Genomic DNA, 26,897 nt, shown 5'->3' with positions numbered 1-26,897 from the left:
TCCTCCTTGATAGCCTCCTGTTGAGCCTCCCGAACCTGCTCCAACAGGGGAGTCACCACGGTCATCCTCATGCAAACGTCCCTGATCGGCTCCGCCTTGCGGCTAAGCGCATCGGCCACCACATTGGCCTTCCCCGGGTGATAAAGGATCTCACAATCATAATCCTTCACCACGTCCAACCATCGACGCTGCCTCATGTTCAGATTCGGCTGATCCATGAGGTACCTCAAACTCTTGTGGTCCGTGTAGATGGTACATCGAACCCCGTAGAGGTAATGCCGCCAAATCTTGAGGGCAAAGACCACCGCCCCCAACTCCAAATCATGCGTCGGGTAGTTCGCCTCGTGAGGCTTGAGCTGCCTCGAAGTGTAGGCAATGACATGCCCCCTCTGCATCAGCACCGCGCCCAACCCAGAAATGGACGCATCACAATAAACCACAAAATCCTCTACGCCCTCTGGCAGGGCTAAGATCGGCGCCTCGCATAGTCTCTGTCTCAGCGTCTCAAATGCAGCCTGCTGCTCGGGTCCCCACCGAAAGACCACGACTTTCTTCATCAGCCGCGTCAGGGGTACGGCTATCTTGGAGAAATCCTGGATAAATCTCCGATAGTAGCCTGCCAATCCCAGGAAACTCCGAATCTCAGATGGAGACTTCGGAACCTCCCATCTCATCACGGCCTCGACCTTGGCCGGATCGACCAGAATCCCGTTCTGATTGACGAGGTGTCCAAGAAATTGCACCTCGCGCAACCAAAACTCACACCTGGAGAACTTGGCATACAAGCTCTCTCTCCTTAGGGCCTCCAACACCTCTCTCAGATGCTCCTCATGTTCCTCCCGAGTCTTGGAATAAACCAAGATATCATCGATAAAGACTATCACAGACCGATCCAGCATCGGTCTGCATACGCGGTTCATGAGGTCCATGAACGCGGCAGGAGCATTGGTGAGCCCAAACGGCATCACCACGAACTCATAATGGCCATAGCGCGTCCGAAACGCGGTCTTCTGCATATCCTCCTCCCTAACCCTCATCTGATGATAACCTGAACGCAAATCAATCTTGGAGAACCAAGATGCTCCCTGAAGCTGGTCAAAGAGGTCATCAATCCTCGGAAGCATGTAACGGTTCTTCATCTTTACCTTGTTCAGCTCCCGGTAATCTATACACATCCGATGCGACCCGTCCTTCTTCTTCACAAATAGAATCGGGGCTCCCCAGGGCGAACTGCTCGGACGAATAAATCCCTTGTCTAGAAGCTCCTGCAGCTGCGTAGACAACTCCTGCATCTCGGGAGGAGCCAACCGATACGGTGCCTTGGCTATCGGAGCCGCACCAGGAACAAGGTCAATCCTGAACTCCACCTGTCGCTCTGGAGGTATCTTAGGAAGCTCCTCTGGGAAAACATCTGCAAAGTCTCGGACCACTGGAACCTCGCTCACTGTCGCTTGACCTGCCTCCCGGGTATCCATCACATACGCGACATATCCTGCGCATCCCTGCTGAAGGTAGCGCCTAGCCCTCGCTGCTGAACATACAGCGGGTCCATACTGAGGCCTCTCACCATGAATCACTAACTCTCCCTCGCTTAGGGTCCTGACCCGCACTAGCTGCTGCGCGCAATCTATCACCGCCCCATTAGGGCTCAGCCAATCCATGCCTATAATCATCTTGTTCCCACGCAACGGAATGGGAACCAAATCTACCAAATAGCGCTCCTCGAACAAACGCAGCACGCAATCTCGAAATACCATCGATGCTCGCACCGATCGATCATCAGCAATCTCCACCTCCAAAGGGCAATCTAAATCGCCTGATGACTCATGAAACTTCTTGCTAAGCGCAAGGGAAACGAATGATCGGGATGCACCCGAATCAAATAACACCTGAACTGGGAGGCCGTTCACATGGAACGATCCTAATGCATACATATACATACAGAACACATATCAATAACATAACATCATAAAAATAAGATAAAGGGAAAGAATCATACCCGTCACCACATCGGGTGCGGCGCGTGCCTCTTCGGCAGTCAGCTGAAATGCTCGGCTCCTCACCACTGGAGCCTCTGCCTTGCCCTGTCGGCCATCCGTGATCCGCAGGGTCGCTGGAGCTGGCGCCTTCACCGGCGCTGAGACTGTCAACTGGGGGCAATTGGCCTTCTTGTGGCCCCTCTGGTTGCAGTGGAAACACAATAACTCTGATGTCTGAATGACTGCTGCCGGAGCAGTGCAATCCCTGCTGATGTGCACAGTCTTGCCGCACTTGTAGCAGCCTGATGATCCTATCTTACACGCCCCCTCATGCGCCTTGCCGTATTTCCTGCAGCGTCCCCGTCCTTGTTGGCCTTTCGGCCCCGCATCAAATCCCTTGGGCTTCTTCCCCGAAGCCCCTCCTGACTGACCCTCTTCTGCCTTCCGCTTCCGGATGTGCTCCAAATCTATCTCCCTTTCCCTCGCCCTGGCAATCATGGAGTCCAGGGTAGGGCAAGCCGAAAAGCTAACATGCTCCCGGATGTTAGCTCCTAGCATATCATGATAACGAGTCCTCCTCATGTCCTCATCACCAGCATACTGGGGCACCAACAAAGCCTTCTCCCGGAACTTGGCGGTGATCTCCGCCACAGTCTCCGTCGTCTGCCTCATGTATAGAAACTCCCTGGCCAGCTGCTGAAGCTCGACAGCCGGCGCAAACTCTGCCCTGAACCTGGTCACAAAGTCCGACCAGGTCATAGCCTCGATAGCTGAGGCTCCCAACGAGTCACCCACTGACTCCCACCAATCCCGGGCTCGGTCCCGTAAACACCCTGCTGCATACCTCACCTTCGACCCCCCGGGGCAGAAGCTAGTCAACTGGGCAGACTCGATGTCTGCAATCCATCGCCTGGCAGCAATGGGGTCTTTCACCCCATGGAAATCCGGCGCACCACTGCCCCTGAAGTCCTTGAAGGACAGTGTGCGAGATCCTGACTGGCTAGATGCCATGTCACTCCGGAATGCCCAAAGGCGATCCTCCATCAACTCCATGATCCCTTCCTTGATCGACCCAAAGAGGATGGGGGTCGACTCAAGGATGCCTCTGGTGATCTCTGACGCGATGAACTCGCGTAGTCCCTCATCAACCGGCTCGTAACCTGATCCCGAACCTGACCCCTCTCCTGAACTGCCATCTACCGGCCTCGATCGAAGTACCACCATTCTGCAGTACATCACAACAATCATTAGTGATACTGATACTTCGTGAGGGATCACAACTACCTACAAGTTCCCTGGTCTTATCTTGGCCTTCCTTGGTTCGGGTACGGATCCTCTACTTTCAGTAGTACGGGCCCATACTACCTTCCACATCTATCCGTACCTTCTTCAAGGAATGCCTCGATTCCACCAGATCCCTTTCACTACTGCTGATCACTGCTATACTCATCCTAGGCTTGCCCTAGGGAAATCTCTAATTCCACTCTAACCAGTCCTCAGCTGCTGCAGGCCTCCTTGTAATGCCAATTAGCCATTACCCGAATACCATCACATGTGACGAGGCTCAGATAATCCTTCGAGTACCCGACTCGTCCCTACAACGGTTGGACTCAAACAAGAGCTGCGCAGTAGGATCAAATCCGACACTCTAAGATTATTCAACCCTGATCACATGTGACGTGACGCATTCGCCTAATGGCTAACACCCATTATTCAGAGTCCCACGTAGCACGGAGCAAGCAGCATTCAGATAAGGGTAACGATCTCAATTAACTCTATCTACTTTCAGGAACTGAGCTAGCATTTAGTGCTAAGCTCATACTACTAGGCATAACCTAATCAGGCTATCCTACTTACTGTCTACTCAATATCTAGCATGCAATTTTCATACAACTGAAACACATAGAGTAGGCACATAAGGCATCACTCCTAGATCCTTAGTCCTATTCTAGCATGCTGTTCTACAAAAGTTGATAAACATAACATAAACTTGTATGGGTACTTTGGGGAATACTTACTTGAGCTCGGCCGGTCGCGCACATCACACACTTCGTTCTTTCTCAAACTCTTTTCTCAATTTTAGAAAACATTTTCTTTTAGAAAATCATTTAATCCCTCGATTTGAGTTCAGACACTCCCGAAGGTGTGTCCGAATCCCTCAAACCAGGGCTCTGATACCAACTTGTAACGACCCAATTTTCACGTCCAAAAAATTAGTTTTAAAACATTACTTTAGAAGACTTTAATAATTAAAACATTGTTTGATCAAACCATGATACAACGTAAACCGTGTCTAAAAGTCAAATCATACAACCAATCAAAATATCAGAGTATAAATCCCAGAGAATCTCGTAAATGCGGAAACCAGAGAGTGTATGTGTGACATGCTGCTACCGCGCCGATTCCTTTCCCCTAGCTGAGGAGGTACCTGAAACCAAAACTGAAAACCGTAAGCACAAAGCTTAGTGAGTTCCCCCATCGTACCACATACCAAATAATCTCATAACATACATATATTGTCAGGCATATCTGGGTGCCCGACCTTCCCCTTCGGCCCTCTCGACCGGACATTGCCTAGCATATCTGGGTGCTGGCCTCCCCTTCGGTCCTTTCGACCGGATACTGCCTAGCATATCTGGGTGCTGGCCTCCCCTTCGGCCCTACCGATCGGATACTTCGGGGACTATCTCCCCCCTACAGTCACTAGCACATATCATCATATCATACTAGCACATAACATAACGCAGGCAATACCTAGATGAATATCACAGAGACAAACATCTACAAATAACTCCTACTGGTGGGCCGGCATTGTGGCCGCAAACCCACCACTACTAGAAGGTAACTCACCTCGAAGTAGCTGCTGATCTGATCGGGAACTGACTGCCTACTGCTGCTGCTGCTGCTCCGGAAATCCTCCGGCTGCAATTCCCACAACATACTCAGTCAAATACTGCTAACTGTCCTTTGGGTAAAATGACCATTTTACCCCTGATCATGACCTAAGTCAATAATCAGAGTCAACTTTCAGTTGACCCGACTCGCCGAGTTGGCTTTCCAACTCGCCGAGTCCCTACCCAAACGATTGCCTGAATCCCGATCCTACTCGTCGAGTTAGGCGACGACTCGACGAGTTCACCTTCTAAACCGATATTCAAGTCCTTCATCCTACTCGCCGAGTTGTATGAACAACTCGTCGAGTTCATCTTCATCCGACGAACACTTATGCTAAGACTCGCCGAGTTGTATGAACAGCTCGCCGAGTCCATCTTCATCCGAAGAACACTTATGCTGCGACTCGCCGAGTTGTATGAACAACTCGCCGAGTCTGTTCTTGGTCTAAGGAGATTGTCTTGAACTCGCCGAGTTAGGGCATTGACTCGCCGAGTACCTCCATGGATGAGTTCAGCTTCCGACTCACTGAGTCACACCCCGTGACTCACTGCCCACTCGACACTACGAAAAGGGGACAAACTCGGAGACTCGCGAACAGACTTGCCGAGTCGTTGCCATGCACCCACTAATTACACAGATTTGCTTGATTCTAGTCCATGCTATTCACAGATCTGGACTTCTAGGACACGAATCACACGTAAAGTTTCCAACTTTACATGTGGATATTCACCAATATGGATTTTAGGGCTCAAAATGCCTCAAAAGGGTAGATCTAGGGTGAACAAGCAACATGGGGCCATAAAGTTAACAGATCTGAGCTCCTGGAGCTTAATCTTGCCTAGATCCAGAGGCCAAACATCTTATTACGACATATAATGCACATACAAGCTTGGGGACTTGTCCAAGAAAGACCTAAATGAAGTACTAAGCATAGAATCATGGGGAAAACGGGTTATACCTCAAAGGAACTGCTGGAAGAACACAATAATGCCTGGATGGCCTCCCTTCTTCTGGATCTACTTCCTTCCTCCTTCAAAACCTTCAAAAGTACACAACAAAGCTTCAATTCCTCAAAGAACAAGCATAAACGAGGGTTGGGAGCTCTGGGGAGAGAATGGGGGCTGGCCTGGGGCGGAGGTGTTGCTTAAATAGGGTGCAAACCCCTGAAACTTAGGGTTTCATCCAACAGCTGTGACTCGCCGAGTCCAGGATATGGACTCGCCGAGTCACCAACTTAAACGTGTCCCGGGTCCCGCATCCACTCGGCGAGTCGGACCTATGACTCGCCGAGTCCAAGGCTAAAAGAAAGGAAATACTCAAATAACATTTACGTACCAGGAACCGGGTGCTACACTTCACATTATTTCATGTTTTCTTACAATCAAAGTTACACTATTTTTTTGTTGATATTTTATTTTATTTTACTGTCAATATAATGATTATAAAAGTAACAATCGTGGTTTCCACGGGTTATAACCTAGTTATTAAATAAAGGAGTGGCTTTAACTGTTTTCACTCAATATGGGCTTTTCTAATGCATCAACATGGGTAAAAAAAGAAGAGAAATTGATGGTAAAAAAAAAGTGAATAATTAAAAAAATGATTCTGCACCAGGTTGGAAATCTAGAAAAACTATAAGACTACAAATAGGAGCAACATGGATTCGAACGATGATCGTTTTTAAAGGTAAATAAAAAAAGGCGTCTCACTTTGCCGATGCACCAGAAAGAATTTTTCAAATAATTTTCATAAATCTGATATATATTTATATGTTAAATAAACAATTTGGCTAAATTCTGGGACCTCGTTTTTTCGGGGCCCTGTGCGGTCGCACACTCGGCACTCCCTTAGGGCCGGGACTGCATGGAGCTTTCTTAACATCGACTCGTGGGAATAGTTGGTTATCGACTGATTGAGGTGAGTTTCCTCATTGTACCCGTGGGTCGAAGACACCGATGCCGACCCATTAGGATTTGTTATGCTAGTTGTCTTTGTGACTCTTGCATGGTATGTTGGAATAGGCCTATTGTATAACGGGCTAGGCCCATTTGTATCTTGGGTTGGGCCCCTGGATCCAGAAGGGCTAGGCCCAATGTATGTTATGTAGGATGGTAGCTGTCTCTATGACTCTTGCATGGTATGTCGGGCTGGGCCCATTGTATGAGGTCTAGGTCCGTTATGGTGGGTTGGGCCCAATATGAGGGATAGGCCCAATGATATGTATGGTATGTGGTATTTTGTGGAACTCACTAAGCTTTGTGTTTACAATTTTATGATTATGGTTTCAGGTACTTCCGGTTCGAAGGGGAAGAGTCCGACTTGATCACGACACATCCACCCATGTTTCCGCAACTATATGATTTTAGGATTGTACTCTGATAACTGTTTTTATTCTGAATTACTTTTGAATGATTGGAAAAATGATAATTGGTGTTTCTGGTTGAATTATAAATGAAATTTTTACCTTACAATTTTTAAGATGTTACATATCTTTTAGATTTGTATATAAACATTTATGTGTATATGTGTTATCTTTGTAGCATAGTATACATGGATGATCTACACAATTAACTTTTAAAGCGGTGGCGGGGACAATCTGTGGTGGGAAGTTTGTTTCCTTTACTTTACTATTTGGCATGTTGCCCTTCTTGCGGTGTTTCAATTTTAACTTGTTTGTTTGGCATTTCTTTTGTTTGTCACGCCGGTACCCTTATAACACAGATGGTGCCAATGTTGTTACGAAAAAATCCAGGTTCATGTTTATCTTTATCACCTAAAGGTCTCAGTCTAATAAGCATCAGGGAATCCGCTCTCCATAAGATAAACAAGTGTTACGTCAGACAACCATACCGAGGGTTGGACCCCGGTATAGCTCTCCGATGCCTAAGTTAGATTGCAATTTTTAGTGTTGCCTTAATGTTATATACGATTTTTCTTGCCTTACCTTGTTCCCTGATGTGTGTAAAACCCACTAGTTTTAAACCTACTTTTAATTATCAAATAACACACAAAAGGCAGTGAACCTATCAAATGTGGTATAGTTCAAGCAAGTAGGGTATCGAACACAGGGAACGGCAAATTAAATACTAAAAACTAATTTATCTAATTCAACTAATAAGTAGTGGTTTTCTCTAGTTTTACAAGACTAGAAACTTACTAATTATTACTAATTAAACTAGAAAACAAAGACTTGATTAGATTCAATAACGGAGAAGTACTTCTATTTAGTTCAACTTAATTGATCCTATGGTTGATTTCAAGGTAAAAGTGCAATGGATTAATTCTTTTTCTAGTTACCGATTCATTTGATTAATTCCGTATTCACTTCATTAATCCTTAGCAAATAAATCAATTTAAACAATGGCCAGTTGTCTATTTCAATTAAATTTACTAGATATAATATTCGGGTTAAGTTAGACTTGCAAATAGCTAATTAATTTATCTTTTAATTAACTTCTTGTTTAATGGTCATCTCACAAGCTTGCACATAAATTTACTTGATTTTCTTATTAATCCTAGTTTCATGTTCATTACACTAGACATATGACAAAAAGTGTTCACTAAGCATATGAGATTGATAACTAATAGATGTTCATGCTAATTAATTATCTCCCTACTAACAGAAAATCAATTGTCATTCATACACAAGGTTCTTTAGCAAGCTAAAATAACTAAATTAACCAACATAGAATTAATCCTACCAAGAATCAAACCATATTACCAATTTTGTATCCCCAAATAGAAGTTTAAAGAATTTAGCTCATAACTAAGGTAAATAACAGCAAACAAATAAGTTCAAGTTGCTTAATCATGTTGACAAAACAAAAGAAATAAATAGAATGGTGGAATTATGCCTTAATTACTCCCGGAATTGGATTCTAGCTTCCTTGGTCGACTTCTAGGGTTCTTCTGGCTTCTTATTCGCAGCTAAGCACTTCTGAATCGTCCCAGAACTTCCTGCTTTCGATCTGTGGAATTATCTTTAAATAAGCGGTCCGACTCGTCGAGTCAAGTGGTGACTCGTCGAGTCCCTCTCACATTCTACGTATCGCGATACCTATCTGGGATCCCGAGTCATTATCCTTCTGATTCCTCGACCGGACTCGTCGAGTAGATATATGACTCGACGAGTAGAAGCTTCTTTTTTAGTGTTTTTCTTCTTCATTCCATTCTCAATCTTCTAACCGCTTCTCTTGCTTCCTTTTGCTTCCGAGCTTCATCTTTGGACTGAAAAACATAATTTAACACTTTTAAGTACCTTTTGTCCATAATATGCGATAATTTAGCTAATATATGAATAAAAAACTATACTAAATACACACTAAATATGCACATATCATTCCCCTCAAGGATATTGTATCTCTAGGCTATTTATAGGTTGCTTGTTGTTAGAAAGGTTTATAGTTTTGCCCGATCCTTCATCTATTATCCGGTCTGTAAGTAACCACGTCTCTTGTCCTTTTCTTATTATTTTATTGTTTTGTACCATTCATTTTGCATGTTTCCTAGGATATGGTTCCGATACTTGTGTACGGTGTATTCGAATTTAGATTCATTCGTGACAGGCCGTGATGTTTTTATCGCCGAATTGGTAGGTATCGGGTCGGTTGTGGATTTTCTTGGACTACCAGTCTGGTATACCATTAAGCAACATATAAAATACTATAACAAACACTTTATTTTTCTAAGGCAACTTTATATAACCAAAATGCATGAAAACTTAGTTGTATAAAAATAACAATTATAAAAAACAAGTTGTCATCGAAAATCTATTTGGTGATTTCTTTGCCAAAAAAATACCAAACATATTTTCCAAAACCAAAGGTTATCAAACACTTAAATAAATCATTCTAAACATATATAAGAAGCTCTAATACTACAGATGAGTTTTGATTACTAAAAATCGATATTTTTTATAAAACAATTTTAAGAATGGCAAACACAAGACTTTAAAAATAACTAGTTTATTTTTAGATCATTTTAACAAAACCACCAAGAGGATCCAAATACATGAACTGGAAAGATAATCACAACCATAGAAAGTTAGAAAGATAATTTTTGAAGCCTTTGATCCTACTTGGAATTAGGGAGTTGATGAAGATAGCAAAAACTCAAGAATAAAGTTTCTCTACAATGTGTCGACCATTAAGAGTAAGGCACTTGGAATGCTAGTTCCGATCTTATATCAAGTACTTCTTAAGGCTTTAAGTGTTTATCACAAGTAAGCAGTAAAGGAGAATCACTTCTAAACATTATTTCTTTACTTCACTTCAAAAGACAAGAAAAATAGAGGGACAAAGGATGGATTCATCCATCATAAAAAAAAGAGCAAACAACTCACCAAAAATGCAAGCCCACACACTTCTTTTATAGTCCTATCTAAGTAAAACCTTTACCTTATATTAATATAAAGTAATAACTAGTCTTAGAAACATGGAGAGCAAAGGAAGGGGGTTGACAAGCAACCTCCCATGCTTAAATATAAAATTCGACCACATGGTCTTAATAAGAGGACAAAAAGTTAGGTTAGTTTCTTTAACTAAAAAGCTAACTAACTAGTAAGTCCATAGTTTACCAAAATGTTCAAAACATTGTACATGACTTAATAAATCATACTATATGATATAATAATTAGTTTTTTTCTCTTTGGTTATTTTTTTCACAAAACAATAATTATTCCCTAATTAAATACAAAGTTGATTTTATTTAGACAAAATTGCAGAAATGGTCCCTGTGGTATGCAAAATTTGGGGTTTTAGTCCAAACCCTGAGTTTTTTGGATTCATGGTCCTTTTTGAGTGGTTTGTATATGGAATTGGTCCCCGAACTTAACTTCCGTTAACTTGATGTTGTTAACCCCCTCATGTTCCTTTCACATGAGGATATGTTTGTCTTTTTACTTCTAAGGGATCATTTTTGCATTGATATAACAAAGTAAACTTTAGATTTTACCCACCGGCTGCCCTCCACCTCTTCTTCACCATTTTACCGTTGAGCACAACCCCAAATGTACCCACCAGCTAATCTTTCTTCCTCTACACTGTACCTCCCTTCTCTCTCTCGTTGTACATCTCCGGCGAGGAAAGAATTCGGGGAACCAAGGTTGTTGCCCCTATTTTAGTTTCTCTCTTTCCTCCCTCATTCTTCCCTGTCGATCAACAACTCAAAACATCCCCACGTTTGCAGTGGTCCTCGATTTTGGCTTCGATGAATGAGAGGAAGAAGAACCAGTAAACTAGCTGCCTCCGCCTTTCTCCCCTTGTGACTGATTAACTACTGCAGAACCACACTCCACCATCGGAGCTTCCTGATCGCAGCCTTCCATTCGTGATTTCAGCTTCTCCGAACTGACGAAGATGGAGACCTGTTCAAATAAGAAATCCTCCAATGCTTCAAATCAAACACGAACGAGAATTTTCGTGATAAAATAGAACCCCTGAAAACGAGATTTTTAGTGATAAAACAGTTTGAAGATGAGTTTTTTTTTGCATATTGAAATCTTGATTTTATCATCATGCTTGTCTAATTGATGGAACTCATCACAAGTATACCATGCTTCATCGATGGTGAACACACACACACCACCTGTTCGACCAAATGCCTCATTGCCTCTTCTTGACTTTCATTTTGCATTTTTGATTTACAGTACTACTCTAATGGAGTTTCAATGTTTTCTGGATTTGATTTGTGTTTCTTGTGTTTCTCATTTGTTTGTGATAAGAAACTTGAACAAGAGCAACTTTTTCTTTGTGCATCCCCAACAACAATAAGAAAGTTGAACGCATATGTGTTTTTTGATTTGAAATTAGTTAATTTTATTTTGAGGGCGAGTGCTTTTAGTAATCATGTGGACGATGTGTGTGTGGTTTTACTGTGTATTTTTCGTTGCAGGTTATGGAGATGAAGGTGGGTCGAGATCGAGAGGGAGAGAGAGAGATCTTTATTTTTTTAATCATTAAAATAAATAAATAGGTATTAATTCTTTTTTAAAAAAAGTGGGATATATTTTTTTTCAATGCAAAAATGGTACCTTAGAAGTAAAAAGACAAATATATCCTCATGCGAGAGGCACATGAGAGGGTTAACAGCATCAAGTTAACGAAAGTAAAGTTCGGGGACCAATTCCACATACAAGCCACTCTAAAAGGACCATGAATCCAAAAAACTCGGGGTTTGGACTAAAACCCCAAAATTTTGCATACCACAGGGACCATTTTTGCAATTTTGTCTTTTATTTATTAATAATCATATTAATAATAAATATTCAAATGTGTTAACTTGATAAAGATGTGACCCTATAGGATCATATGTTATTAGCAATATCATTCAATAATGATTCTTGAGCATATAGATCTAACCGAAGATTAATGAGGATCATGTCGATAGTTTTCATTATAGATCAACACAGAAGTGTGAATGTCTAATGAAAAAAAAACAATTTATTAGTATATCCTATAAGAAGCAAACCCAAATTGAGGAGAGTAACTATAAATTTTAGTTAGGTGCTTCAATTTGGTGGTGTAAATTTTTATTGAAAAATGGTTTATTGTTCTGTGGTCATGATGAATCGAGTGGATGGAACTTGATGGTGAACTTGAGATATATTATCACTCTTTGCATAAAGATGATCGGTTCACTAGTTTGAAGGGAATTTCCAACCTTTCTCATACGATGATAGAAACGGAGAAACATTGTTCTTATCCTAAGGTTCATATGTTCACTAGTTACACCAATGGTACTTATGGTTTGTGTTGACTTAATGATGACATCTATCAAAAAAACCTATACGAATGGCCCATATAATTTCATTTTATTGTATGGTTAGTCAATCAAATGTTAAATATAACTATTTAGACTGTATTGTCAATTTCATGCATTATCAGTAATTCTTATTCATTTTTGTGCTCGTGCATCGTTTTTCACTAATTTTCATTTTTATAGAATACGACTCAATAAACTGAAAGGTCTAGTATGCTCAAGAGTCATATTATAGTGATATTGCTAAATAACATATGATTTTAATGGTTCACACTAACAATAACTTGATACAATTGATTATTTATTAGAAATTGATTTTAATAAATATTCAATAAAACTCTTATCATTAAATTGGAAATTATTTATTTCATGGAAATAATAATTTTCATTAGCATGTAACATAATATATCATATGGTATGAGTTATTAAGTCATGTACAACATTTTGGAATAGTTAAGCTTTTTGTCTTTTAGGAAAAGACAAAGTTTGTATCTTATAAACTTTGAGTTTATAAAATATAAACAAACTCTTCTTTTTATGTGCGATTTCCGAAAAATTGATTAAAGATAAAGAGTATGTGCTTTCAATTTGTTTATTCAAAAGAAATCATGCTTTAGAAGCATGCATGAACACTATTATGAGATGGAGACAAGTTTGTCTAAAGTTGAAGGAAACTAATGTTTAATAACTTCATTTTATGCATATAAATAAGAGGGATCTCACTTGGCTAGTTGCTTATTCTCTTCCTTTGAAGCTTGAGGTCGAAAGTTCCTCTTCCTCTCTCATTCTCTCTATTTTTGCTTTGAAGACTTGGATATTACTTGCTTCTATATGCAATCTTTAAGTTCATATTGGTTATGAACTTCAAGCTTAAGGGTTTAAGAGTTTATGAACTAGCATCTACATCAAATTGAGTCATTATTGGTGTCTCAAAGGTTACACATTCTTCATCAACTTCCAAGCCTCCCAAGAGGACCCAAAGAACTACAAAGGTTGTTATTTCTTTACCCTTCCTTTGGTTGGTGTTTAATCTTTCTATAACTTGCAAGAAGATCATTGGTGGGTATAAAATGTTTATGTTATTTCAAAAATTAAAGTCTCCTGTTGCCATATTTTTTGTCACGCCCCCGAACTGAAGAAACGGAGGAAACGTCCAGGGGGTGCGTGACTTCATCTTGTAATACCATCACAATGTATATAATTGAATCACGACAACATCATCATCATACATACAATAATACAACCGTCAATGTATACATTAGTGTTTTGGATTACAAATTACATTCCCAAAATATAAGTGTACGATGATAGCAAAAATAAATCAAAATCCATGAGTTCTTAAAGGCCAACCTGCTTAACGATTTCCTGAGAATACAAGTTATTTTGAAAATGGTCAACATATATAATGTTGGTGAGTTCATAAGCATATTTGTATGAAAAGTTTGAATCATTTTGTGAACACCAGAAAATCCGATATTTTCTGTAAAAAAAATATATTGTTTGAACGCTTTGTATCAAATCTTGTATTAAAGCATGTGAGTTTCTGTTTTGAAAATGTATAAAGAGTGTATTCCAGAATTTCCATGTTTTCTGTTGTAAGTAGAAAGTAATGCATATTTGTAAGTTTTCCCAGAAAATCCGATATTTTCTGCATGTAAAAGTATTGTGGTCTTAAAACCCAAAGACCATAGAATGGTGTTTGTATAGTATCGCAACTGTATAATTGTTTATGTATTCCGTAAATTTTACAGTGGAGTTAATTTCTATGTGAGTCGTTATAACCATGTTTGATATGAAGGAATTGCCTGTCATGAAGTTTTTCAGGCGTCGACTTGTTTAAGGTAAGACATTTGTCACCCTAGACTGGCCTAGTCTAGCTGTAGCGAACAACTCAGGTGCGGGGAGGTCAACCCCGTATAGATCTATACACAAACTCTCGCTCTCTCTCCAGGAGACTCTATTTATAACTACAGGACTAAAGGTTGTACACTAGGTAGGTACGAATGAAAGAACGTGTCTCACAAGAACCTTAACTATATTTACGCGAATATTGTATCACACTATGCAACATAGTAAATAATGTTTTCGTGTATATTTTAAGTTTACAAAGCTTAATACGCATGTAAATGGACCACAAAGGCCCAATAAACATATAATGTATATTCCAGGCACAATAAGCATGCAAATAGACTACTAAGGTCCAATAAACATGTAGGTATATTCTAGGCCCAATAAGCATGTAACTGGACCACTAAGACCCAATAAACATGTAAAGTATATTCTAGGCCCATTAAAAGTGAAAATGACGTATTTAGTCCGTTTGTTATTACATTGTTTGTTTTAGCTCAATTGTTTACCAAAATGATATAAAAGGCCCACTTTTTGTAATGATGACATTTTTTTGGCCCATGAAGCCGAAAATTTACAATTAAGGCGCATTTTTGGTAAAAATGACACTTTTGGTCTCTTACGATTAAAAGTTTACATTTAAGGGCTTATTTTAAATAAAATAACATTTTTAGCCCACTTTTGTTAGAAATAACATTTTCGGCCCAATTTTGATGAAAATTGACATTTGCGGCCCAAATGTATAGAAATTTAACCTTTTCGGCCCAAGTTTAATAAAATTTACATTTTCAGCCCCTTTTAACCGAAATTTACATTTTTGGCTCAAATTTGTTTAAAATAAAAATTTAACCCACAAAAGTCAAAAGTTTACAAATTTAGCCCATAAAACCATGAAGGCCTGACTTTAAGCTCATATTGTGAAAATTAACACTTTTGGCCCTTTTAAAACCATAAATACCTTTAAGACCCATTTTTATATAAAAATAACTCTTTTGGTCCTTGAAAAACCGTTAATGTCCAAAGGACTTCACCTTTTTGTTTATTTGTCAAAAATGGCCCCTTAACGGTTTTGTTTAGTTTTCTAGTGTTCCACAACATGTTTACTCCTTTCACTTCATAGTAAGCTGTATAATGTAATGGTTTTTGGCTATAAGAACATCCTATGTGCTCATACAAACCCTAATGCTTGGATCTAGGTTTCTCTATTGTACATGTAATTCATCCAAGACTACAAACCCTAATTCTAGCATACAAGTAATCATATTAACATAAGAATGGGTTTAAGTTATTACCTTGATTGTTATGTAGCAATAACAATCCCAAATCCTCCTTGTATTGACTTTAGAAAGCTTAGAGTCACAAATGTCACTCCTCTAATGGTTCACAAACACCAAGAGCAAGAGGATGAAGAGGAGAAGAGAAGGAGGCTGCCCAAAACGTGTGGAAACCCTAGAAGAAGTCTTGTCCACGTTTTTGGGCATAAGGGTTCTTTAAATAGTGAGGCTATAAGGGTTATCTAACAAGGAAACCCTAATTTGGATGCTTAAGCCCTAAGCAACCCATGGGCTCCCTCCTTAAAGGCCTTTGGACGATTTCTAACGGGTTTCCCCATAAAATTCGTCCACCCCTTTAATATGGAGTCCATTAGCTCAATATTCAACTATCATACAATTGACAGTTCTAGTCCTTTAAGTTCAATTAATGTCTTTTAGTCACAAACTTAATTCTTATTAATTCTTGACTAATATTAATTAAACAATATGATTTCTCCTTTAATATATTATTCTCATAATATATTAATAAATCATATTTAATCCTTTCTCTCCATTATTCATCCTATCAAGTTGCTTTGGTGAAGGCAACCCAAAAGGACCATGCACCATCGAGTCAACTACATACCAAAATAGTTATGGACTTAGACACTAATCCAACAGTCTCCCACTTGGATAAGTCTAATAACTATTCTGCGTATGACTTCAGATCCTGATCTGCAATCGTAGCTTTCCAAAGCCGCTGTCAACTCTGATCTTATCAGATACGCGTGTCCTTAAGACAAGGGATCATATATTCCTCCATTCTAGATATCGTATAGACTGAGACATGGATCTAAATCATTCTCTCTATCTATGTGTTGTTTCCCGAATTCAGATTTATGAAGAATGACAACAGACTACAATTGAACACATCAATTTAGTCCCGGCTTGGCCAAGCACTTAGGTGCCATCACTAAATCATCGAGGGGCCCACAGATATCGCTTTTATCCTACTTTGGACAAAAGAAACAGATAAACTTTGACTCAATGCTCGCTTGCACTCACTCACCAAATCACACACCACAATATGTTTTATAACACCAAGTTATTGGTGCATTTACATATTATCAATGTGCAACCGACTCGCAAGATACAACTCACACATCTCGGTTTCAAGAATATAAGATGTTATCATCTCACCAATCACTCGTGATAAAATCCATGAAGTGATCCAAATGAGCGTGGGTTTAATCCAATGCTCAAATCATATTCATAAGCACTCATGAACGTTGCAGCAAACATTTGCTTATGTCTAATTCTCTTTAGACAATCCACACACCAATTCACGATAGTCTTTATTCATATCTACTTCCAACATATGAACGACTGTGGTCCGTTCGAATAATTTGACTGTTCTAAACCAATTAAATTATTCAGGAAGTCAAAACATGCAAAGTGAAACACAAGAATAATACTAATCCCATATGGCCTCAAACCTTTGAGTATAAATAAAACACCTTTTATTTATCACCATATCGATTACTCATTATTTGTTGTTTTGGGTAATCAACTTCTTACTTGAATTACAACACTTGTCCCATGCTCTTCGCATGTACACAATGTATACCTACGGTTCTTACTTTGTGAAATAGATCAAATGAACACATTTCCAATCATACTCATTTCACAACTCCTAATCCATTTTCATAAGTGAAAGAATATCAAATTCTTGCCACTTATGGAATATATTAGATTATAACATTTTATGCAATGGTCCTTTTGTATTGTCACTGCACTAAAGTCATAATGACTATTGCCAATCAAATTACAAAGTCCTCTATCGGAGATTGTGACGTCTCTCACTCAAAGTACATTCCTTTGAACATCATTTTGCATAAAATTTCTAATCTAGACATTGATTCTCAATATCCAATTCCCAATATGGAAACCTTTCCATACTTACCATATAACAACTCATTCTCAATAGAATCTTATCTATTCATAATAATGTCGATATGGCCCATCCAATATCATGCTTCCAACTACTCACAAGCGACCAATCCTCGGCGAACTTTGGATTGTCCTTTGATAGTTGTCTAATTATCTTAGTCAAAACCTATTCTTGTCCTTTTCCCTCTAAATGCACTAGACATTTGGAAAATTTTAGAATGGTCAAATATTATAGCATTTGCCATCGATCCTATACCCGAAGTGTATGCGACATGATGCATAATGTCTTACATAAAGATTCGATACTTTATCAAACTTCTGCCATAATATTTTATGTGCTACGTTCTCTCAATTTGAAATATGAGGAGGAATGCCGTAATCATAATCGAGTTTTAAGAACGCACTATGTTTCATTGACTAAATTTTTTAACATTCCATAACCTAAGCCTTTAGATTTTAAATGAAGCATAATATTCTCTCCCTTAATTATAGCAAAACAACTATTCAACCCTTACAACTTTGCAAAGTATGACTCTTGTCTACTATAATTAATATTGCTAACTTGCAATACTTGCCTTAATAATCATATAATCATAACATTTATGCTCCCACTATCACGATGATTATTACAAACATAACACTTATGCTCCCACTAGCTTTGACATGTATTCAGAAACAACTTAACTTTCAGAAAAACAATGCCTATTGAATTTCTTTAAGTTCATATTTCTAATACCCAATGCTTTGATAATCTTTTATCAAGGCTTCTTAAACTTATAAACCTTTCCCTTAGATAGCTCATATGTGTGTCTTAAACAATCCAGACTAATTGCCAAATCTCACAATTCAAATCATGGAAAGGGATACCGTAACCATAATCGAATTCGAGAATACAACTTTCACAATTACTATCTTCTTAAAATCTTTCTTAGTGAAAGCATTTCCTCACAGTCATTTTCATGAAGGAGGGAATCTTATGACACTTAGATTTTAATGGTGTATGTGTTCCTATCCATGTGAATTTGTCAAAACCAAAGTTTACGAAAAATTCAAACTCATATGGATCGAACTTTCTTAATCTTGATTTCTTGCCTTATGGTAACACAACTGCCCACCATGTCTTCCAAGTAGTTAAGCAGCTCACCCTTTCCTATCAATGTACTTTCAATTGATCAAGGTCCTTGCCTTTTATGCATTCAAATGAGAACTCATAGGGCTCACATGCATAATTAACTTAATTGGAACGACACAGAAACAAGGTAATGTCAACACGATAGGTTGTAAACATCTACTTGTGTGCTAGTGATGATCGATAAGGTTTATTCTTGATTTCTTATTGAAACCTTTCAAGACCATTAAGACTCCCACTGAATCCTTGACATATAAGATTCTCTTGTCAATAAACATTTCTTGACAAACAAATATTCAAGAGTTAGTGTAGACTTTATCAAGATAAAACATTTCATAAAATTGGTCCTAGTTGGTCTTTGTCTTATCCAAGACATCACAACTTTCCAATTTCAAATGTGTGAGAATAGGAAATCCTTTTTCCAAATTCTACATTTGATGAATGTTATAAACCTTCCTATGACTTGTCACTTAATGTCACAATCTTAACTCTAAGACTTGTTTTGGAATGAAGTATGATTGACTTCTTGATTTAACCATTTCTTCAATTCCTGATTCCTCTTCTTATACATACACTTGTACTAAGATTTATTTAGAGGATCAATTGAGATATGGTTCTTAATCATTAAGTCATATCATAAAGCATAAAATGTACTCTCCCTTCTTCTTAGAATAGAGAAACTTTTATCTTTCTGCCTACTTGATTCTTCTTATTCATTCTCCTATTGATTTAAACATTTTTCAATCAATTCATAATTACACTTAATCTTATAAGCATAACCATATTTACTAATCCTTTAGTAAATCATGATGAATATCTTTGTTACCCTTGTGGTGGACTGGATCAACACACAACTTTTGTGTACTCGGTCTAATAGTCTTTCACATGACACTTTGTCAACGAATTAGTCTAATTTCCAAATATGAAATTTCTCATTCATCGTGCAACCAAGTTGCATGATTCCAAGTTTCTGTTCAATTGAAACTTGGGCGATGAGAAACTCTCCCTATTTGGTAAATTCTTGACATTTCCACTATTAACATAATTAGGAATCTTATCCATTCGTTGTAGAAAGATGCAAACATCAATTTTGATAATGATTTCATTGCAAGGAAATAAATAAATAAATAAATAAATAAATAAATAAATAAGTCATATCAAAAAATTTATTTTATTCATAAAAGCAGCGGAAAACATTTTTCCTTACAATGCAAAATCAACTGAAAACTATGTAGTCAAAAGAAAAATTCCTAACAACTCTATCATAACTTTCTAAGCTCAAAATCTAATCTTCAAATCCATGCGATCAAGATCCATTTCTTCGTGATTAGATTCATCTTGCTCTTTCATCAAGCTTCCTCTCTTTCACTGATCCTGCAAAACATTCAAATGCAATATTATCACATCATGTATTAAGAATCAACGAATAGGAACTTAATGGAATTAGATAGTGGATTTTACCTGAAGCACAACCATACTTTTTGACTCTCCCATCTTCTGGACTCTTCAGGCTCTTAGGGCAGACTTGTATCCAATGCCCTTTCCCTTGGTTGCAAACGCAGGTCGATTCTCCTAGAACGTCCTCGGAAGCATGGTTGGTCGACTTTCCCAACAAATATGCTCCATTGCTTTGCCAAATTATTTCTGATTCAGCAGCAATGAGCATGTAAGTTAGGTCAATGAGGTTTGCGTCATGATCCATCATATAATACTTTCTTTTGAACTCATTATATGATTCAGGGAGTGACTGTAGAACCCAGCCTATAGCCAACTCATCAGGGAATGACGCACCCAACATAATCAACCTATCGATGTGTGATTTCATTCCTAGAACGTGGGCACACACGGGTTTACCATCTTCATGTTTCATTTCCAATAGGGCTTTAGTGACATTGAACCTTTCAATTCTTCGATCTTGTGGGTTAGGGAGAATAATTGGAGGAGGAGGAGAAAGTGAAGCATGATCTCTTGTTCCTCGATCGAATCGTGGAATATCATCTTCGTGTGGAATACTTGTTCCACGGGATTTATGAAGACCATAGTTGTCGAACTTTGACATCTACAAAACGGGAGAAAAATAAATTCAAGTTAGTTGATTGATTGAGTCCTTAATAAATCACCCAAATGAGATATTAAGGCCAGGAACCAACACAATACACTACAACCTAGAAAAGGGATGTCGTAATCTAGTTGCAGAATATTTGAAGGTAAGTGAATGACGATTCACTAATTTCCACCATGAAAAACAAAAAAGAAATTTAAGTTTTAAATCTATGAAAACTCCTAGATCCTTTGAGATTCATTGAACATTTCAACGGCATGTTTAAATCTCGATATGCCCCTCTAGTTTGTGACTGGGATGCCGGGGATCACAAAGCGGGTGTGAATAACCATGCAAACTTACATGGTGCCCCCACATGTTACAGTCATCTATTCGATGTGCTGGTAAACCACATACACTCCACCGAACTATGAAAAACATTGAGTCACCCTTTGCTACCTTTGCTTAGAACCATTTAATGTGTCGGTAAACCACACACGCTCCACTAACGTCTTCGCAAGGGCACAAAGTGTAATTTCATGGAATTGCATCAATTCACTTTTGCCTAAAGTAACTAAGATTGGGAATTTGTAAAACATTTAGTTACTTTTGTACTTCATTATACTTATAATGGAAAGTTCTGTCCTATCCTACCTGTTCGGCTAACGACCCTCCACTAGTCAAGAGTGTGGTGGGTAAGAGTGGATACCCATTCAATTGCCATTTTATAGGCAATTTCGTTAAACACCCCTTATAGGCTAGCTTCGTGAATGAGGTCTACTAACGGTAAGACTGACTTTTACTCATACATATATATAATGTTAGACTTTTAATGTTATATATAGTATAGGGTGTATTTTACACTTTTAAAATACTAGGTGGTCAAATTTAACAATTATACTTTTAATTCAATTAATTTGTAAACCAAAACTTTTATGGATTTATTAAACCTCTTTTAATTATACACCTTAATTAATTAATAAAATCATAAGGGTGTGATATGAACTTTTCAAAACATCACTAGGGTTTTAGAATTTAACATTCCTAAATTAAACCTTTTAATCAACTTTTAAATCCCAAAACTTGAGGGCAAGTTTTGAAACATTTCAAAACATTAGGGTTTAGAATTTAAATATCCATCAAAATTAAACTTTTAATCAAAATTTAAATTCCAAAACTTGAGGGCAAGTTTTGAAACCTTTTCAAAACATTAGGGTTTCAACTATTTAAATTTCAAAACAAAACTTTTAAGTTCAAATTTAAACTATAAAACCTAAAGGGGAAAATTGAAACTTTTCATACAAGATAATTCAAATCTAAATTACAAATAATCAAACTTTATCTAATAAAACAAGTGATTATCTAAATTTTGACAATTATCTTCTAATTAGGTAAGGATAATCACCAAATATTGATAAAATTCAGATTTTATACCAAAAACATGTTTATGGCAATTATCCAAAGCCAAAACAGGAAGAAAATCGCGAATCTGAGCTGTCAGACCCTTTGACTCGTCGAGTCTGGACCTGGACTCGTCGAGTACAGCTGACTCGGCGATTCAAACACTCAGAAGCTCAAAAAATCGATTTTCAGTGCTGATTTCGATCAAATATGCATCAATACAATAGAAACCAATCAAGGCTCTGATACCACTGATGGTTTTTGGCTATAAGAACATCCTCTGTGCTCATACAAACCCTAATGCTTGGATCTAGGTTTCTCTATCGTACATGCAATTCATCCAAGACTAGAAAAACCTAATTCTAGCATACAAGTAATCATATTAACATAAGAATGGGTTTAAGTTATTACCTTGATTGTTATGTAGCAATAACAATCCCAAATCCTCCTTGTATTGACTTTAGAAAGCTTAGAGTCATAAATGTCACTCCTCTAATGGTTCACAAACACCAAGAGCAAGAGGATGAAGAGGAGAAGAGAAGGAGGCTGCCCAAAACGTGTGGAAACCCTAGAAGAAGTCTTGTCCACGTTTTTGGGCATAAGGGTTCTTTAAATAGTGAGGCTACTAGGGTTATCTAACAAGGAAACCCTAATTTGGATGCTTAAGCCCTAAGCAACCCATGGGCTCCCTCCTTAAAGGCCTTTGGACGATTTCTAATGGGTTTCCCCATAGAATTCGTCCACCCCTTTAATATGGAGTCCATTAGCTCAATATTCAACTATCATACAATTGACAGTTCTAGTCCCTTAAGTTCAATTAATGTCTTTTAGTCACAAACTTAATTCTTATTAATTTTTGACTAATATTAATTAAACAATATGATTTCTCCTTTAATATATTATTCTCATAATATATTAATAAATCATCTTTAATCCTTTCTCTCCATTATTCATCCTATCAAGTTGCTTTGGTGAAGGCAACCCAAAAGGACCATGCACCATCGGGTCAAGTACATACCAAAATAGTTATGGACTTAGACACTAATCCAACATAATGTGTGTTAGTTTACAAACATCACCAAGTTTTGGTAGAGTTTTCGAGATTTACGAAGTTTCATCACATAATCACCACATATAACATAGAAAACAAACATAAACATACATAAACTCATAAATCTAACACAAAGCAACTTGTATCCTCCCCCAAAACATAGTAAAAACCGAAAATAGGGGGTATGAACTCACTTTGGGATGATGGGTCGATTTTGGTGAAGTGAAGAAGATGTTTTCGACCTAGCTTACTTCTTGGACGAGATCTTAGAATTTTAGGAGGTTCTAAGGGCATGAATCACGATGTGGAGTGTTAATAAGTGAAAGATGTGTCTTATGATGAAGTTAAACACTTGAATAGAAAGTATCATACCAAATATGAATGGATTTTGATGAAGTATCCTTGCACTCCCACACAAGCACAAACGAATTTGGATAAGGAAAATGAGATTTTCTTGAGAGTTATAGAGAGAATTTTTGATGAGTTTGAGAGTGAAATGAAGGTGGTGGTGGGGATCCTTATGGCCGAGAGTTATGAAAAGAAGAGGGAGGGAGAGAGAGAGAGAGAGAGAGAGAGAGAGAGAGAGATACTAATCTTATTATTTGTGGGGTAATTACCTTGCTTACAAACATGAGATTTACCCATGGATACATGAAGGTTAAACATGTGTTGTCATGCACATGTTTAATCTTCCTCCATCTCTTTTTTTTTTATCACAAACCGAGAATGAGAGGGAAAAAAAAAGAAAAGAGTGTTTTGGGCTTGAGTTTAAATGCAACCTAAAACTCATTGGCCCAATAGAAGTTTTTCGGCCCATTAGGGGATCTTGGCCCAAAAGAGGTGAAATCTAAAGGGTTTTCGGCCCATTACAATTAATTATATGGTTTTTGGCCCAATAAGGCCCATGAAAACGAAGTGAGACATTCTAGGCCCATTAAGGCCCATAAAAGTCTTATGGCCCAAAATGCTATAGTTCAATGAATGTGGGTCTAATTAGGGCCCAAATGAGGATTCGTAGCCCAAAAGAATCAAGTTGTGAGTTTATTGGTCCATTAGGCCCAATAACTGATTCCTAGCCCAATAAAGGTTTGAACCGGGAAATTAGGGTTACAAATCCAAGTTGAGTGATTGTAGTGTATGGAATTAGGTTTTGGGCTTAACGAGTGAGTTTTGATTCGAATAGTTGTTTTTGAATGAGTAATATGTATAACCTTAAACTTGAAGTTACAAGATACATCAAGAATTGATTACACATAGACAAAATTTCCTAGCCAAAATTTTAGTTGTGACATTTTTCAAGTTTATGAAACTATTTTTGAACTAAAAACCCAACATAAACATTCTGACAACATTCTAACAGAACGAGAATAATAATAATAATAAAAGTCTATAATAACCTTATGTACGGTTTAACCAGTAATGATGTGTGATAATGACAATAATTATGTAAAATTGAATGTTTTCACATTATCAAACAACATATTTTCTTTGTTATTCTCGCAGAATAGCACCGTCCACACGTCCGCACAATAGTTGTAAATCCACGTTTAAACCTATCTCTCTCTCTCTCTCTCTCTCTCTATATATATATATATATATATATATATATATATATATATATATATATATATATATATATATATATATATATATATATATATATATATATATTCATCCCATTCTTTTACTTTCTCAGTCTCCATTAAAGGAGTCTACAACAAAAGCTTTTTTACCTTTCCACTTTGCATCTACGGACACTTTTCATCTTTTGCACTTCTTTTTCAAAATTTTATAGCTGATTTTGCATACACTTCACATGTTAGGAATGCTCTTGAAACAATTCTTATTAAATTATAACTCCATCGACAATCTACCATGATATTTTTAGATGTTAAATGAGCTGTAAGAGTAACCAAGTTTTTATTATTCTTTTATATTTAGTCATTGTATTATTGAATTTGTTTATTTTGTTAATATAATATCATTAAGACCGAATATTAACTATGTAGGTTTCGTTGTAAGCAAATAATCACAAAAAATTCTATACAAAATTTATTATATATATATATATATATATATATATATATATATATATATATATATATATATATATATATATATATATATATATATATTGTTATGAATATTCAATATTTGTTTTGTATTTGTAGATACTTTATAAAATCATGATTTTGTACAATGCAATATAATTTTGAGTAAATTTGAAAAAAAAAACACAAAAGATCATAGAAATAATATTGTTGTATGACAAATTGAAAATGACGATAGTGTAATAAACATACATAAACCTAATACAATAAATTACAAATTAAAAGGATGAATGAAGTGTGATTTACTAAAATTAAGTAAAAATAATATAAAATTTTAAAATCTAAAAATTGTTTATAAATTTGTAGAAACTTATTTATACGTAAGTTTGTTTGTAAGTCGATCATCATTATTTAACAATGGGCCGGTTAAGCTAAAACAATATGAATTAAAAGACATATTCCAAAAAATGACACATTGGATGATTACAATAAAGAACTATTATAAACCATGATGACTATTATAAACTTACATCGAAAATAATTCTTTTAGATGACATTATTATCATTGTCATATTTAGACTTTGGGTGGATTTTATTATAAAAGATATAAATTAACTATCATCAATGAATGAAAAAACTAGCCATTCCAGTATCTACATATTCACATCGATAACTTTTTAGAAATGGTGATTAGCAAGCTCCAAAATAACTGACTATATGCTCATTTTTTAATGGTTTTTTTTCTGTTGTTGATTTCGTTGGGTAAAAAAAAATATTGGTTTTATACATATATGTTTAATAAAAAAAAGACATGGGCCTCTAAAAAGAATACAACATTTTTTATTAGTTTTTTTAATGATGTAATTTATTAAAATAATATCCTATATTGATTATATTTTTTCTAATATTAAAAAATATGGGTTTAAATTGCCAATTAATGTAAAAACAATGGATTGATATGAGACTTTAAATTAGGCAATTCTCGACACGACCCGTGACACGACTCGCGACACGACACAAAATAAATGAGTTTGGGTTGAGTTTTTCAACCTGCCAACCCGCCAACCCGTTTATTAAACGGGTTCTATATGGGTTTTTCAAAAAATAAACGGGTTGACCCGCCAACCCGTTTATATTCTTAGTAAAAAAAAATATTTTATTCTTAAATGTTTTTATGTATCAAGTATTAATATTTAATAAGTATTATATAATATATACCATTGATTCATAGACCATTTGACTATTTTGACATTTTAACTCGTGGTGGATGGTTTAAGGTCGTAAGTCGTAACCTATAATGTTAAGTCTGCAACATTTTTCTATAAATGTTTTTAAGTTTCATTTGGATGTTTAAGACTTAAATGTCTAAAATTCAGACTCACAAACCCAAATCTGACCCACGAACCCCCAACATGTGAACTCGTATAAATAAATGGGTTGACGGGTCATATATGGGTTTATGTTCCAAACCCGCCAACCCGTGACCTGTATATTTAAATGAGTCGTGTTTGAATTGACATATTTTGACCCGTCGACCTGCC

Source organism: Lactuca sativa, chromosome 5 (assembly GCF_002870075.4).
Source record: "Lactuca sativa cultivar Salinas chromosome 5, Lsat_Salinas_v11, whole genome shotgun sequence".
Taxonomy (NCBI): domain Eukaryota; kingdom Viridiplantae; phylum Streptophyta; class Magnoliopsida; order Asterales; family Asteraceae; genus Lactuca; species Lactuca sativa.
The sequence above is the reverse complement of the archived record's forward strand: the minus strand, read 5'-3'. Positions refer to the sequence as shown.